The sequence below is a fragment of the Sminthopsis crassicaudata genome, chromosome 3 (assembly GCF_048593235.1).
Source record: "Sminthopsis crassicaudata isolate SCR6 chromosome 3, ASM4859323v1, whole genome shotgun sequence".
Classification (NCBI taxonomy): domain Eukaryota; kingdom Metazoa; phylum Chordata; class Mammalia; order Dasyuromorphia; family Dasyuridae; genus Sminthopsis; species Sminthopsis crassicaudata.
This window is the reverse complement of record NC_133619.1, coordinates 533,187,531-533,203,401: the sequence shown is the minus strand read 5'-3', so window position 1 is coordinate 533,203,401 and position 15,871 is coordinate 533,187,531. Positions and strand designations below refer to the sequence as shown.

At 34.1% G+C, this 15,871-nt stretch overlaps 1 protein-coding gene across 2 annotated transcripts in view; it reads right to left on the bottom strand.

Moving 5' to 3' along the window:
• Positions 1-821: 821 nt before the first annotated feature.
• Positions 822-15,871, bottom strand: part of LOC141563384 (caspase-12-like) — a 35,306-nt gene continuing 20,256 nt past the window's right edge. For both annotated transcript variants that reach the window (XM_074304380.1, XM_074304381.1), the window contains 3 exons: positions 12,482-12,591; positions 4,768-4,903; positions 822-2,230 (listed from right to left, as the gene is read on the bottom strand). The gene's annotated coding sequence lies outside the window, so the exon portion shown is untranslated. The remainder of the gene's footprint in view (positions 2,231-4,767; positions 4,904-12,481; positions 12,592-15,871) is intronic.

Sequence of the window (15,871 nt, the reverse complement as noted above, 5' to 3'; positions counted from 1 at the left end):
TTTCTTTCTTTTCTTTTCTTTTCTTTTCTTTTCTTTCTTTCTTTTCTTTCTTTCTTTTCTTTCTTTCTTTCTTTCTTTCTTTCTTTCTTTCTTTCTTTCTTTCTTTCTTTCTTTCTTTCTTTCTTTCTTTCTTTCTTTCTTTCTTTCTTTCTCTTTCTTTCTTTCTTTCTTTCTTTCTTCTTTCTTTCTTTCTTTCAAAAAATTGGGGTTAAATGACTTATCCAAAGTCACATAGCTAGTATTAAGTTCTAAGGCTGAATTTGAACTCAGATCCTCCTGACTCTAGAAGTAGTGGTCTATCCACTGTGCCATCTGGTGACTTTTTCATTCTTTTCATAAGACTTCAGAAGTTAGTTCCAATTGCATGGTCCTTAATTTGTTTTTTTTTTCATAATATTCAAGGACTACTATAATAATTATGTAACAGGCAATAAAGAAACAAGCATTTATTAAGTATTTTCTATGTGACAGGTAGTGTACTTAATGCTGGAAATACAAATAGAACCAAAAAGAAATGTAGTCCCTTTAGGAAGATAAGATTCTGATGAGAGGAGAGAACACATATAAAACAGCTAAAAAGCTAGAAAGATAATGGAAAAAAAGAAGTCACTTTAGTTTGAGGATATTATAAAGAATGTCTTATGGAAAGAGAAAGCATTGTTGTGTAAGAAAGTTATGTATGATGTGTGTATGTATGAATGTGTATACACTCACAGTGATTGACCACAAGAAGTCAATATCAGTATCATGGAGAATAGTGAACATATTTGAGGACTCAGTTATACTTCTTTTTCCATTTTTGCAGAGATGCAAATTGATGATTTTGAAATATCAGATATTACATTTTTATTGTCTGTTTTGCTGATATGTAAACTTTTTCATTTGATGCATAAAGGATAGCCCTTAAAATAGAACATGAGAAATATGGGAGATATATAGATGAGATAAAAGTAAAAGATAAAAAATATATTTTAAAAAGAAAACAAAACCTAAAAGAATTGTAGAGGAAATTTAATCAGAAAGTTTGGAGCTTATCATTTGGATAGAATGGGTGAGGATAACATCAAGGTACACAGCCCTATTTCAAGATCTCAGATAATCCTATGAGTTTGTCATGAATAGAATTAATGAATTACATTCTACCCATTCTAAAATTTATCAAATTCAATTCAGTAAACATTTAAAATGGCCATTATATATAGGGCAAGAATAAAAGCTGTCTAGTGGATATTTATAGCTTCATAGTAGAAATATCTGGGTTCAAGTCCTTCCTTGAATGAATTTTGTCAATGTGATCCTTACAATGTCATCTTTCTTTTCAGTGACTTTTTGACACTATAAGTTACAGATCAATTGTAAAAACCATGTATTTACTTTTTATTAAATGCTTATGGTTTGTTGTTCACTACTTGACTGATTTGAATTAGTAAAGGGAGTTACCTCACTGAGAGTTCCTCATGATAATTTAATCACAGGAATAGCCCAAAATAATTAAAATGTACAAGATACTTGTTGGTCTTTGGGGATACAAAGTTATATAGACAGACCATGTTCTCAAAGAACTTACAATCAAATAATAAATTCTTCCCAATAACCTTCTTTGGAAAATAACTGATATTTGGAGTATTAGGGGACATAGATATATTATAAGCACAAATAGCTATCTTAATTATCTAAGTGTCCTTTGACCTTAATATGCACTGGTCCAGTGATCACTTTTGTGATAATTTTTGTCTGAAAACACCAAAAGAAAACTGATCAATTTTCTAAAAAGTTGTAGTTATGTTGTAAATAAAAAGCACAGTAAAGTCCCCCTTTTTAGTCAACACTTAATTTTAACACATAGAGAAAATATTAACAAAAAAGACAGGGCATTATTCCTGATATCAAGGTATTGATTGTTCTAAATTAAGATATTTTCATATTAAGCAATAAAATGGGTTGTAGGTTATAGTAAAAACCATTATATGAGGTAAAATGAAAAGATGCTTTTAAGTACCTTGAACAAGAAGTGAATTAGTTTGAAAAATCTTCTTAGAGGACATCAGACTTCATGTTTGAATGAATTACATTTGACCTGAGTATTTCAAATTTTAGGGAAAAGCATGAGGGAAAGTATGAAAGTAGAAATGTGGGCAGGGGCATAGGAGGGGATAAGTTTGGGAAAAAATTCTGCATTTGGCATCTCTGGAAGAATCAGGCACTTCAGAATTGTGTAGCATATTACTTCCTGGATAAAAGAGAGAAAGAAGAGTATTACAAGAAGGCATTATAAGAAGACCAATCTATGCCACAGGGCCAATCCCCACCTTGGATCTCCACATAAAAAACATAATGATTATGTCATCCCTATTTGATAAGATGATGAGTATTATGGCCTTCATAAATTGTAGCATCATTCATATTTCTCTCAGAGAAGTTGGGGCTATGAATGTTGTGAGAGGACTTTGATAGCAGGAAAAAGGATCACTTCATCTTTCCTTTCATAATATGAAAAATTTCATTTAGAATAGACAGTCATTTTCATTGATAAAGGAAAGCTCACTTTCAATTTTCATATTTACTCTTTTATTGCTTGGGCTCTAGGGTGCAGCCAAACAAAAGACAAAATCCATCCTCTTATAAGAACATGAAGCAAATGACAGAATAGCAGATGAGAAAGGCTCTGTTACCTCTTCCATAACACTACAAACTGCCCCCTCCCCATAGTAGTTATTGGTGAGTTGCGCTTGTTTCCTATAAGTACTTGTGGAGCATTTTGTATTACATAAAACACTTATTCTTTTGGTTGTTTGCTTGATGTCCTTCTCCAAAATCAAAGTGTTATCACTATTAGAGTCAAGTAACAGTTTGCCTGATTGTGGCTGATCAGACCAATACAAGTTTGGAATGCTCTACCACAGGTTAAGTACACGTTTTTCATATAAGTATTTGGAATGGATTTTCTAAATTTATACATCTTAGATTTCTTTTCAAAAATGGTGAAGTGATAAGGATGATGCTTTATGATTTATGAATAAATTGCTTTTAAGGAAGGCAGAGTTACACTAAATCATCAGCCTCACTCTCTCTTCCATACTCATCACAGACTAGTGGAGTAGAGTCAAAATGATTATTTATGGCTGAAAATGTAGTGGATGGCCTTGATATCTTCATTGTTTAAACAAGTTCTGAGCACTCCACAGAATCTGCTTCAGCTGCCTTCATGGGTATTAGAACAAATTTTCCTCATCTGCCTATTCCATCAGGAAGTCTTTAAATGTTTGAGGTAGACATCTCCCTAACTCACTGATGAGTTTTGAGACCACTTAGTTATCCTCAGCCTGTCTGTCAAAATAGTTTAGCAGGTTATAATCCCTGTGAAGGCTATAGCTTCTTGGAGCCACAGGTGAAAATTGGGAAAATCAGATAGAAATCCAAGATGAAAAGCAGCCCTCACATCAGAGGTATTAGTCTTCCTTGAACACACTAGCAGCTGATATTTATCCCTGACTAGATTTATATTGGGCAAAATAAAGGTTTTTACTCTTTTATATTAAAAAATTTAATAAAATTAATTTTCTTTCCACATTAGAATCATCCTACAAATTATTACTCTAGAACACAAATCAGAGAGAGGAGAATATTTACAGAACCTTGGGAGAGTAAGACTATCACTGGCTGCTATGTGGTCTTATGGTCAAGCTTGTAATCATCAAAATAACTTTCCATTCATAGTCTGATATGAGTAATTCAAAATCTCAATATTGGCCTCTCATTGATTAGGTGAAAGTTGTAAGATTACAGTATCTGAAATCACCCCCCCCCCACTGCCAAATAAATGTGATATATAGAGCAGGAAAAGCAGAAAGCCTGAAGCAGTAAGGCTTTAGGAGGGGGAGACAGGAAGTAGCATGTGGCAGCAAGAAAAACCACCACTAGCATGACTACCATCTGCTTCAGATGCTGATGTGGACAGATGAGAATGATAAACCCAATAGACCCAGGCTGATTCCCATAGCCATCATCAAAGGGAAAAATATTTTGGAGAATACAACCATCTTTCCCATCACCCTTAATAAGAACTGTTAACCAATTGCCACCAAAATAGAAGCACAGGACCTCTGACAGTGTCAATAACTTCCAAAGCACCATTTCTGGTTCCATCCCATCCCTCACAACTATCACTCAGAGAAGCAACTCCTATGGAAAATGGATCAGCCTTCCCCAATAGGCACCACACTCAGAGATCAATCAAGTCTCCTTAGCTGAGATATAAAGGAGAGAGAGGAGGCATCATGAGCCAGGAAAGCAAACAATACCAATCTGACTACCTCCTTCCCTCAAATGCTGATGAGAACTCCCCAAAACAATTAACCCAAGAATTCTGGAAAAAGTTATATTAAATAATAACATTAAGAAAACATTTACAATTGATTTGCCACTTCTTTCTAAGTACTGTGAGACATTCACATCTGATTTTCAGCTCAAATCTTCCATTTGTGTTATTCTAAAAAGAATGTGAGCTCCTTGAGAGCAGGGGTTATCTTACTTTTCTGTATCCTCAGTGCTTTACACATATGTGCTTAACAAATGCTTCATTCATTCATATTGAATTGCTCTCATCTACACAGACACATAATGACTCAGGTCAAATAAATAATTTCCACATAGGCTACTGGAGCTAACAAAAGTCAACACTATACCACTTTTTATCTGTGTGCTTTTGAATTCCAGAATAAAAGCTAAGTAATTTAATTTTTTTTTTAATCCCCTGGATCAATTTACCTGTGTTGTCAATAGCTGCTATTTCCTTTTCATAGCATTAAATTCCTGGGAAGAGGTAAAATCGTCTTGTCAAAGATAATCTTTCCACTGTGGGCATCTGGGCAACTTTCTCTGGAGTCTCAAATGCATTCCGTACCTTAAAGGAAGACATAAATTCTATTGATGAGTTGTGTGATTTGCTTTGTTTTGTTTAAATTTTCAGATGGTAACATTATAAATAGTACCTAATACAAGTTTCTCCTTTCTAATACTGGGGTGCCTTGGAGTTAGGATCATATGAGGGGAGGGAATGGAGCCAAGTTGGCAGAGAGGACACACATTTCTTTCTGACCTTCTCTTGCAACCCTCAGACTAATTAGCAAATTCAGCCTCAGAATTAGCTCTTTACTGGCAGAATCCATGAATATTAGGAGTGCAACAAATTACCAGCAGAAGATAATTTCAAGAGATTGCCAGAAAAGGTCTGTTTCAATCAGAAATGGAGGGAGGCAGTCCAAGCAGGCCAAGCACAGTCACCAGCACAGACAGCACAGAGCCGGGTTGATGAGGACTTCATGGGCAGTGGGAGCTCCACATGGCAAATAATCTACAGACAGGAATCTACAGCAGTGTTGCCTAATCTGTCATGGTAGCAAGCCAATAGATCAGCAGAGAAGTTATAAAACATCCAACACAAACACAAAAAGTAAGTAGTGAACCCTGAAACGCCAGAATCTCAAGGGACCTGGCCAAGCCCACCCAGCACTGGAAGTGAGTCAGTACTGAATGAGCACAGCCACTGCTGCTTGTAGAGGAAACTTGGACAACCTTCCCTGCCCTAAAAGCAGACCTTAACATTTTCTTAAAATTAGTAAAAAAGCAAACAGAATTTAGAAAATAGACAGTTTTTATGGTAAAATAGAACAGATTTAAAACCCTAAAGAGACTGAAAGCAGATCATCTCCAGATGAAGGCCCAAAAGGTGATTTAATCTAGTCCTCATTATACAAGGCTCTCCTAAAAGAAAGTAAAAAGGATCTTAAAAGAGAGCTAGAAGAAAAATGGGGAAAAGAAAGGAAAATTTTGCAAGATGGTTTGGAAAAGGCATACAACTCATTAAAAGATAGATTTGATAAAATGGAAAAAGAAAACAATTCCCAAAAAACAGAATTTGGGAAACAGAAAAAGAAAATAACTCCTTAAAAACAGAATTTGTGAAATGGAAAAAGAAAGTAACTCCTTAAAAAACAAAATTTGTGAAATGGAAAAAAATTTCATAGAACAAAACAATGCATTTACTAATTCAATTGGACAAATACAAAAAGAAGTAAAAAAAAAAAAGTAAATAAAGAAAATGGTTCACTGAAATTCAGAACTGAGCAAATGGAAATGAATGACTCAATGAGACAACAAGAATTAGTCAAACAAAACAAAAAAAAAAATTAAAAAAAATTAAAATACCTAATTGGAAAAACAACATACCTTGAAAATAGAATTAGGAGACACAATCTAAGGATTATTGGACTTCACAAAAACTATGATAAAAAAAAGAGTCTAGCACTATTTTTCATAAAATCATCAAAAAGAACTGCCTAGATGCCATAGAATCAGAAGATAAAATAGCTATTGAAAAAATTCACCAAATGCTTCCTAAAAGAGACCCCAAAATTAAAACAACAAGGAATATAATGGCTAAAGTTCAGAACTATTAGACCAAGGAAAAATATTCCAAGCAGCCAGAAAGAAACAATTCAATTACCAAGAAGCCACAATAAGGATTACCCAGAATCTAGCAGCTTTCACTTTAAAGGATCTAAAAGCCTGGAATCTAATATTCTAAAAGGCAAAAGAACTTGGAATGCAGCCAAGAACAAATTACCCTACTAAACTGAACTTTTTTTTTTTTTTTTTCAGGGAAGAAGGTAGACATTCCACCTAAAACAGGTAAATTAGCTTTCTAATGAAAACACCAGAGCTAAACAAAAAAAAAAAAAGTGTGTGACCTCCAAATATAGAACTCAAGAGAAGCATAAAAAGATAAAAAGAAAATAATTCTTGAGAACTGTATTTCTGTTACTGGCATGCATAGAGAGTGCATATATAATCTGATTTTACTGTTATAATATAAAAAATAAACTAGAGTTGGAAAGGGTATTGTACCAGAAAAAAAAGAGGAAAGTGGAGGTAAAATAAGGAAAATTACATCTCAGGAAGGGGCAAATAAAACCTATTATAATTGAGGTAAACAAAGGAGTGTGATGAACTGATGAACATTATGTAAATCTTACTTTCATCAGATTTGGCTCAAAAAAAAAAAATACTAGACATATTTGGTTTCACCGAGAAACTTCTCTCACCTTATAGAAAGGTAAGGGGGGAGGGAAACAGGGAAGGGGGATGCTAAATAGAAGTGAAAACAGAAATAGTTGGAAAAGCTATAAGAAAGGGAGAGGGTCTCTCAAGGGGAAGGAATGCTTGAGGCAAGTAATGTTCATAAGTAAAATACCAGGGATGAGGGAAAGTGGAAAAGGAAACAGAAAAGTATAATTTGGGGTTAATAAAATGGCAGGAAATAGTGCTTTTAACCATAAATGTGAATGGGGTGAACTCTCCCATAAAGCATAAGCAAATAGCAGACTGGGTTATAAGCCAGAAGCCTACAATATATTGTTTACAAGAAACACATTTAAAGAAGAGAGATACATTCAGAGTAAAGGCAAAAGGCTGGAGCAGAATCTATTATGGTTCAGGTGAAGGAAAAAAAAAAAAGCAGGAGTAGCCATCCTAATTTCAGATCAAGAAAAAGCAAACATTGATCTGATTAAAAGATATAAGGAAGGAAACTGTATCTTGCTAAAGGGTTCCATAGATAATGAAGTAATATCAATAATAAACATATATGCAACAAGTGGTGTAGCATATAAATTCCTAAAGGAGAAGTTAAAAGAGCTTCAGAAAGAAATAAAGAGCAAAACTATAATAGTGGGAGATAACAACATTCCTTTCTCAGAACTAGATAAATCAAACCACAAAATAAATAAGAAAGAAGTTAAAGAGGTAAATGGAATATTAGAAAGGCTAGGTATGATAGATCTTTGGAGGATATTGAATAGACAAAGAAAGGAGTACACTTTCTTCTCAGCAGTTCATGGAACCAATACAAAAATAGACTATATATTAGGACATACAGACCACAAATTTATGCTGAAAGGCAGAAATAGTAAATGCATTTTTTAAGATCATGATGCAATAAAAAATTACTTTCAATAAAAGGTAAGAGGAAAATAGGACAAAGTGATTGAAAACCAAATAATCTCATCCTAAAGAATGAATGGGTGAAACAGGAAATCATAGACACAATAATTTCATCAAAAAGAATGACAATAATGAGACAACATACCAAAATTTCTGGGTTGCAGCCAAAGTGGTAATAAAGGGAAAATTATATCTCTGGACATTTACTTGCATAAAATAGAGAAAGATAAGATCAATAAATTGGGCTTGCAACTAAAAAAGCTAGAAAAAGAACAAATTAAACCCCCCCAATCAAATATCAAACTTGAAGTTCTAAAAATAAAAGGAGAGATTAATAAAGTTTAAAGTAAAACAAAACCTACTGAATATAACTAAGAGATGGTTTTATGAAAAAAAAACAACAAAATAGATAAATCGTTAGTAAATTTAATTAGAAAAAGAGGAAAATCAAATTGTTAGTCTTAAAAATGAAAAGGGAGAGTTTTCCACCAATGAAGAAGAAATTAGAGCAATAATTAGAGCAGAAATTAGAGAGTTATTTTGCCTAAATTTATGCCAATAAATTTTATAACCTAAGTGAAATGGAGGAATACCTACAAAATATACATTGTCCAGGTTAACAGAAGAGGAAATAAATTACTTAAACAGTCCCATTTTAGAAAAAGAAATAGAACAAGCTATTAATCAATTTTCTAAGAAAAACTGCTCAGGACCAGATGGATTTATTTATGAATTCTACCAAACATTTAAAGAACAATTAACTCCAATACTATAAAAACTATTTGAAAAAATAAGGAATGAAGGACTCCTATCTAATTCTTTTTATGACATAGACATGGTACTGATACCTAAACCAAGTAGGACAAAAGCAGAGAAAGATAATTATAGACCAATCTCCCTGATGAATATTGATGCAAAAATCTTAAATAAAATATTGGCAAAAAGATTACAGAGTAAATCATGATCATGTGGGATTTATACCAGGAATACATGGCTGATTTTTATGAGGGAAATTATTAACATAATTGACTATTTCAATAACCAAATTAACAAAAATCATATGATCATCTCAAAAGATGCAGAAAAAGCATTTGATAAAATCCAACATCCTTTCCTATTAAAAACACTATAAAATATAGGAATAAATGGACTTTTCCTTAAAATAATTAGTAGCATCTATTTAAAACCATCTACAAACATAATATGTAATGGGAATAAACTGGAACCATTTGCAATAAGAGCAAGATTGAAACAATGTTGCCCACTCTCACCATTACCATTCAATGTAGCTTTGGCAATAAGACAAGAAAAAGAGATTAAAGGAATTAGAGTAGGTAATGAGGGAACCAAGTTATCACTCTTTGCAGATGATATGATGGTATATTTAGAGAAATCTAGAGAATCAACTAAAAAACTATTATAAATAATCCACGATTTTAGCAAAGTTAAAAGATATAAAATAAATCCACAAAAATCATCAGCATTTTTATACATCACTAACAAAATCCAATAGCAAAAGATACAAAGAGAAATTCCATTTAAAATAACTGTCTATTGTATAAAGTTTTTGCGAATCTATCTGCCAAGGGAAAGTCAGGAATTATATGAGCAAAACTACAAAACACTTTTCACACAAATAAAGTCATATCTACATAATTAGAAAAATATCTAGTACTCTTAGATATGTTGAGCAAATTTTTCTGTGACACAAATATGGATATTGATACCTAAATCAGTAAGAGGCAAAATATAGAAAGAAAATTAGTAAACAATTTCCCTAATGAATATTAATGCAAAAAATTTAAATAAAATATTAGCAAAGACAGTAAAGCAACTTATCAGCAGGATAGCACAATATCACCAAGTGGGATTTATACCAGAAATGTCAGATACATTATCAGGAAAACTATTGTCATAATTGGCCAAATCAATGACAAAATTAACAGAAATCAAATGATAATCTCAATAGACACAGAAAAAGCTTTTGACAAAATACAGTACCATTCCTATTAAAAATGAGAAAGCATGGGAATAATGGAATTATCCTTAAAATGATAAGCAACATCTATCTAAAACTATCAGCAGCCATTGTTTTAATGGGAAGAAGCTAGAAGCATTTCTAATAAGATCAGAGGTGAAATAAAGGTACCCATTATAGCCACTATTGTTCAATATTGTACTAGAAATGTTGGCTTTAACAATAAGAAAATGAAATTAAAGGAATTAGAATGGACAACAAAGAGAAAAAATACCACTCTTTCCCAATGATAGAAAGCTATATTTAGAGAATCCTAGAGAATCATCCAAAAATCTACTTGAAAAAAATTAATTGCTTTAACAAAATTGCAAGTTATAAAATAAACCCACATAAATTATCAGCATTTCTATATATTACTGACAAATCTCAGCAGCAAAAACATAAAGAGAAATTACATTTAAAATAACCATAGACAAAATAAAATATTTGGGTATGTATCTACCGAGATGAACCGAGATATGAACACAATTACGAAACACTTTTCACACAAATAATGTCATATCCAAACAATTGGAAAAATATAATTTGCTCATTGGTAGGCCAATCTAATAATATAATAAAAATCACAATTCTACCTACATTGGTCTACTTGTTAATGCCATAACAATTAAACTTCCAAAAGATTATTTTATAGTAGAGCTCGAAAAAATAATATCAATATTCATCTGGAAGAAGAAAAAGTCACAAATATCAAAGGGAATTAATGTAATATATATATAGATATATAAGTATATATCTATATATATATTGATATATACATAATTCTATTATAAAGCAGTAATCATGAAAAACATACGGTAGTAGCTAAGAAATAAGATGGTGAATAAGTGGGATCGGCTATATACATATGACAAAAGAATCAATGACTACAGTAATCTAGTATCTGATAATCTCTCAAACTCCAGCTCCTGAGAAAAGGATTCACTATTTCACAAAAAATCCTGGGAAGACTGGAAAATAATATATCAGAAACTCAGCATGGACCTATCTCACACCCCATACCAAAATAAGATCAAAATAGTTACATGATTTCAATATAAAGATTGATACTATAACCAAATTAGGAGAGCAAATGATAGTTTTCCTATCAGATCTTTGAAAAAGGGAGGAATTTATGACCAAAAAAAAAAGAACTAGAGAACATTATTAAATGCAAAATGAACAACTTTGATTACATTTTTTTAAATGTAAAAAGATCAACATAGCCAAGATTTGATAATGTTGACTGCTAGAAGGGAGTGGGAAAACTGAGACATTAATACATTGGAGATGGGGTTGTGGTAATATCCAATTTTTCTGTAAAGCAACTTGAAACTCTGCCCAAAGGTCTATAAAATTGTGAATACCCTTTGATCCAACAGTGCCACTACTGGATCCCAAAGAAATCCTAAAGGCCTGAAAGGGACCCACTTGTGGGTAAATATTTGTAGGAGTTCCTTTTTTGATGGCAAAGAATTGGAAAATGAGTAGATGCCCATCAATAAGTTATGTTATGTGAAAATAATAGAATATTATTGTTCTACAAAAAGGATGAAAAAGCTTATTTTTAAAAACCTCGAAAAGATTTACATGAACTGATGCTTGATGAAACAATCAGAACCAGGAATTCATTGTACACTGTAACAGCAAGATGATGACATAATCAAATGTAAAACACTTGATTCTCCTCAGAAGTTCAGTGTGCCAAGGCAATCCCAATAAAGTTTGGATGGAAATCACTATCTGTATCCAGAGAGAGAACTAAGGAGACTGAATGTAAATCAATACATGCTATATTCACTTTTTTCTGTTTTTTTTTTTTTTCACTCTAACAGGTTTTTGTTTTTTTTGTTCTGATTTTTCTTTCCCAACATGATTCATAAGGAAATATGTTTTAAACAATGAATTGGCATGTATAACTAGAAAAAAATGTTGTTTCTACATGCAAGTGGGAAAAGCTAAAAAAAAGAAAGGTAGTAGGAATTTAAGGTTGGGAACATGGAGACATGGGAACAAGGTTGGATTCCCAAGAATATGAGTGCTTGAATTACTAAAAGGTAATATTTGTGTAGTAGGCATGTCAAAGTGTGAGACCTATGGAAACTAACAAAAAGATAAAGAGAATGGAAGCTTAGCAGAGGCAATTTAATTTATTTTGGTTTATGAACATGGTAGAAATAAAAGCAGAGTACTGTAAATGAGAAACCTTCTGTTTTTCTCTTTAGTAACTACACATATTTCAGCTTCTTCAGATAGTCCTATATGAGCCTTATTATTAAGATAAAGAACTATTTGATTAGTTTTTTTTTATGAGAAAACCTACCTAGTTCTATTATTGATGTTTAGGAGTTCCATAGGAAGTTTAAATGCTCAGAAAGAAAGGCTTTAGTACTTATCTCTGGAGTTCCCAAAGAAACCTACAAATGACTATTGATTATAGTAGGACATCTAAAAGAGACTAACCTTAAGAAAAATATCCTCCAAGTGCCAGCAGTGAGCATATTTCTGGAAACACTCTATGAGTTGCTTGATGAAGACAGAGCCCACTGTATCAATTGTCCAAGAAACATTATCTGAAAATAAAAGGAAATTAAGATTCAGGGACATGATTTCATTTTAGAATTTAACTTAGAGAGAACTAGAACTACTTCTAGATTGAGTGGGCCAGCTTAATTTGACTCACTTTTCTAGCGCATTTATGTTATATTCTTAAATCAGGTTAGTGCTTAATGTACACAGAAACTACCATTGTAGATAGAGATTATGCCAGATTTAATTCCAAAATAACAATCCCCTTAGGATTATAGGAGACCATGCCATACAAAGACAGCAAAACTACAGAATTAAAAATTGGTTGAGTTTTGTTTTGGATTTGATTTATAGAGAACAGGTTAATTTGGCTAAAGAGGATAAGGCATATTACTAGGTAAGATGAAAAGTTATATTTCTGAACACTTTCAGAGGTGATATAAACTTTTCCTTCTACATGCATTTATATTTCTCCCTTGTGGAAGATGAGAGGGAATATAGTTGGAATATAAGTAAAAGACACCCAAATTCATTTGCAAGCAAGTCTTCCTAATTAGCCAAAGAGTGTTAAAAATGCCTTGGCCCACCTCCACATTGCACCCAAAGTGCAGCATATAGTTTTTGGAAACAATTTTATATTGAATATTATAATGAATAATATAATAAAATTATATAATATAATATAAAGTAATAAGGTGTTAGGATTATTAAGTGAGAACTCAGGTTGTCTGGATGGTGACAAGGTGAGAATTCAGGTTTTCTGGACAATTACAAGGTGAGAACTCAGGTTGACTTGATAGAGGGGGCAAGCTCATTGGCTGGGGTGGTTCTTCCCAGAAGCCCTTGCATTATCCCACGCCCATTCTCTGGGAGGATAAAAAGAGACAGCACTGGGCGCAGAGGGCAGATCGGCCTGGAGAAGGATAAGAGCTGGAGGAGATTCAGAGCCAGGATTCAAGAAGGAAGACTCTCTGCATTACATCAGGCCTGACGGGGCTCTCTGCAGGAAGGGAAGTCACTTCTAAGGACAAGAGTTAACAGCAACTGCCTGGAGACAACGGTTCACTACAGGAAGAAGAATCTGTCTGAGAGATTTGAGTAGACACAGCAGATCTCTTCCCAGAGAGCGATCCAGCAGCTTCTGGAGACGACAGCTCGCTACATTTTGGCGCCCAACGTGGGGCAAGGACTTTTGCTTATCCTGACAAGAGGAGCTAGACCAGACCTTCGCATTTTGGCGCCCGAACAGGGACAGACACGGTCCTGATTCCAGTGGAAAAGCTTCCGATCTAGATCTCAGTCTCTCTGACCCAGAACCGTGAGTAACGAGGAAACTTTGTTAAAGATTAAGTGAGCGTGCTAATAGATAAATAAGGAACTTAACTTGTTAAGGGATAAACCAGGAATCTCTTATAGCCGAAATGGGGCAGATGTTAGCTATATTCAATCCCTGGACCTCAGCCGACTCAACCCCAGCCCCAGAAGCAACCTCAGCTCCACCCCCATTCAGGAGTGGTACTATAGAGAGTATAATCAACATAATTGAGGAGCAGAGTTTACTTGTAACCTGGGTACAGATTGCTAAACTCTTGGCTGCATTAAGACGCACATCCCCTTGGTTCTTAGAGGAAGAAAAGATAGATGTAGATAAATGGAAGCTAGTGGGATATGAAATGAAAGAATTTCAAGCAAAAAATGGGCCTCGTTCAATTTCTGCAGAAGTATTTTATATCTACAACATAGTTCAATTAGCCTTAAACTATCAAGCAAGTTGTAGGAGAAGGAAAAGTTCTAAAAATGAACAGAGGAGGAAGTGTGAGGAAAAAAGGAAAGATCAAGATCTTTCCCTAGAGGAAGAGGATTTAAATGAGGAATTATGGTATGATTCTCCTGAAGAAGCTTCAACCCTGCCTAGAGAACAGATTATTGACAGGCCCACATCAACCCCACCTTCAGAGATGGAGGAAGAAAGAGGGGAAGAGGCAGAAACACAAACAGAATTGCCTGTGAAGAAGCCTAAGCCTATGACAAGATTAGAAAAAGCATTGGTTAAAGCTAAGAGAGAAGGACAGGATATAAGTGATTTTATACATGCATATCCTGTGATTGAAAATATTGATTCTGTAGGTCATAAAATGAGAAGATATGCACCTTTAGATTTGAATAAAATTAAGGATTTGAAAAAAGGTTGTACCCTTTATGGGGCTACATCAGCTTATGTCAAAATGTTACTAGATGGTTTGTCTTATGAAGTCCTAACCCCAAATGATTGGAAATCCATAGCAAGGGTATGCCTGGAACCTGGAGAAAATTTATTATGGCTTTCGGAATTTCATGAATTATGTAAAATTCAAGTCAGATGCAATTTGGAAATAGGAGTTAACACACAATTCACTTTTGAGCACTTGGCTGGTGAAGGTCGGTATGGAGAGAATTCAGAACAGACTGATTATACCATGACAATATATGAACAAATTGCCAAGGCTGCAATAAAAGCTTGGGGTGTCCTTCCTGGACAGAAAGATCGTGGAGAGGCTTTCACTAAAATACAGCAAGGTCCCAATGAACCTTTTGCAGATTTTGTGGGACGTTTGCAAACTGCTGTCAAAAGAACTATTGGAGAAAATGCAGCTACAGAAATAATGACCAGACATCTGGCTAAGGAAAATGCCAATGAGATTTGCAAAAGAATTATATGGGGATTAGACAAAGATGCTCCTTTAGAGGAGATCATAAGACGCTGTGCTACAGTGGGAACAAATGCTTTTTACACCCGGACAATGATGAATGTGGAAAGACAGGGTCCCTCCTGGCAAGGGCCTTCTAGAGAAACTCAGAGATGTTTTCAATGTGGAAAAATTGGGCATCTAAGAGCTCAGTGTAGATATGGAGATACAGTGAGAAGACAGGGTGAGAGAAGACCTAAAACCCCATGTCCAAAATGCAACAGAGGACTCCATTGGGCATCAGAGTGTAGAATAATTCAGGGAAATGGGATGAGGGGCCCAGGTCCAGGGCCCCAGGCAAAAAAGACTTGGGGCATGATGGCAGCTGATGTTACACCTAAAGACCCTTTAGAAGGCCAGGACTCTGATTTAATCAATCAGCAGAAAAGCAATCACATGGTAGAAAGGGATTACCTGATAAGTGAGCCAAAAGGCAATCAGATTGCAAAAATGGATTACACTTGGGGAGAATACAGGCCTTTTAAACCAACAGGGCCGTGCCCAGTGCAAACAACTCCAATGTAATTGTCAGATGATGAGAAGAGATTTAGAAAGTGGTAAATAGAAGGAAATTAGATAGGTTAACTGCCTGGGGGAG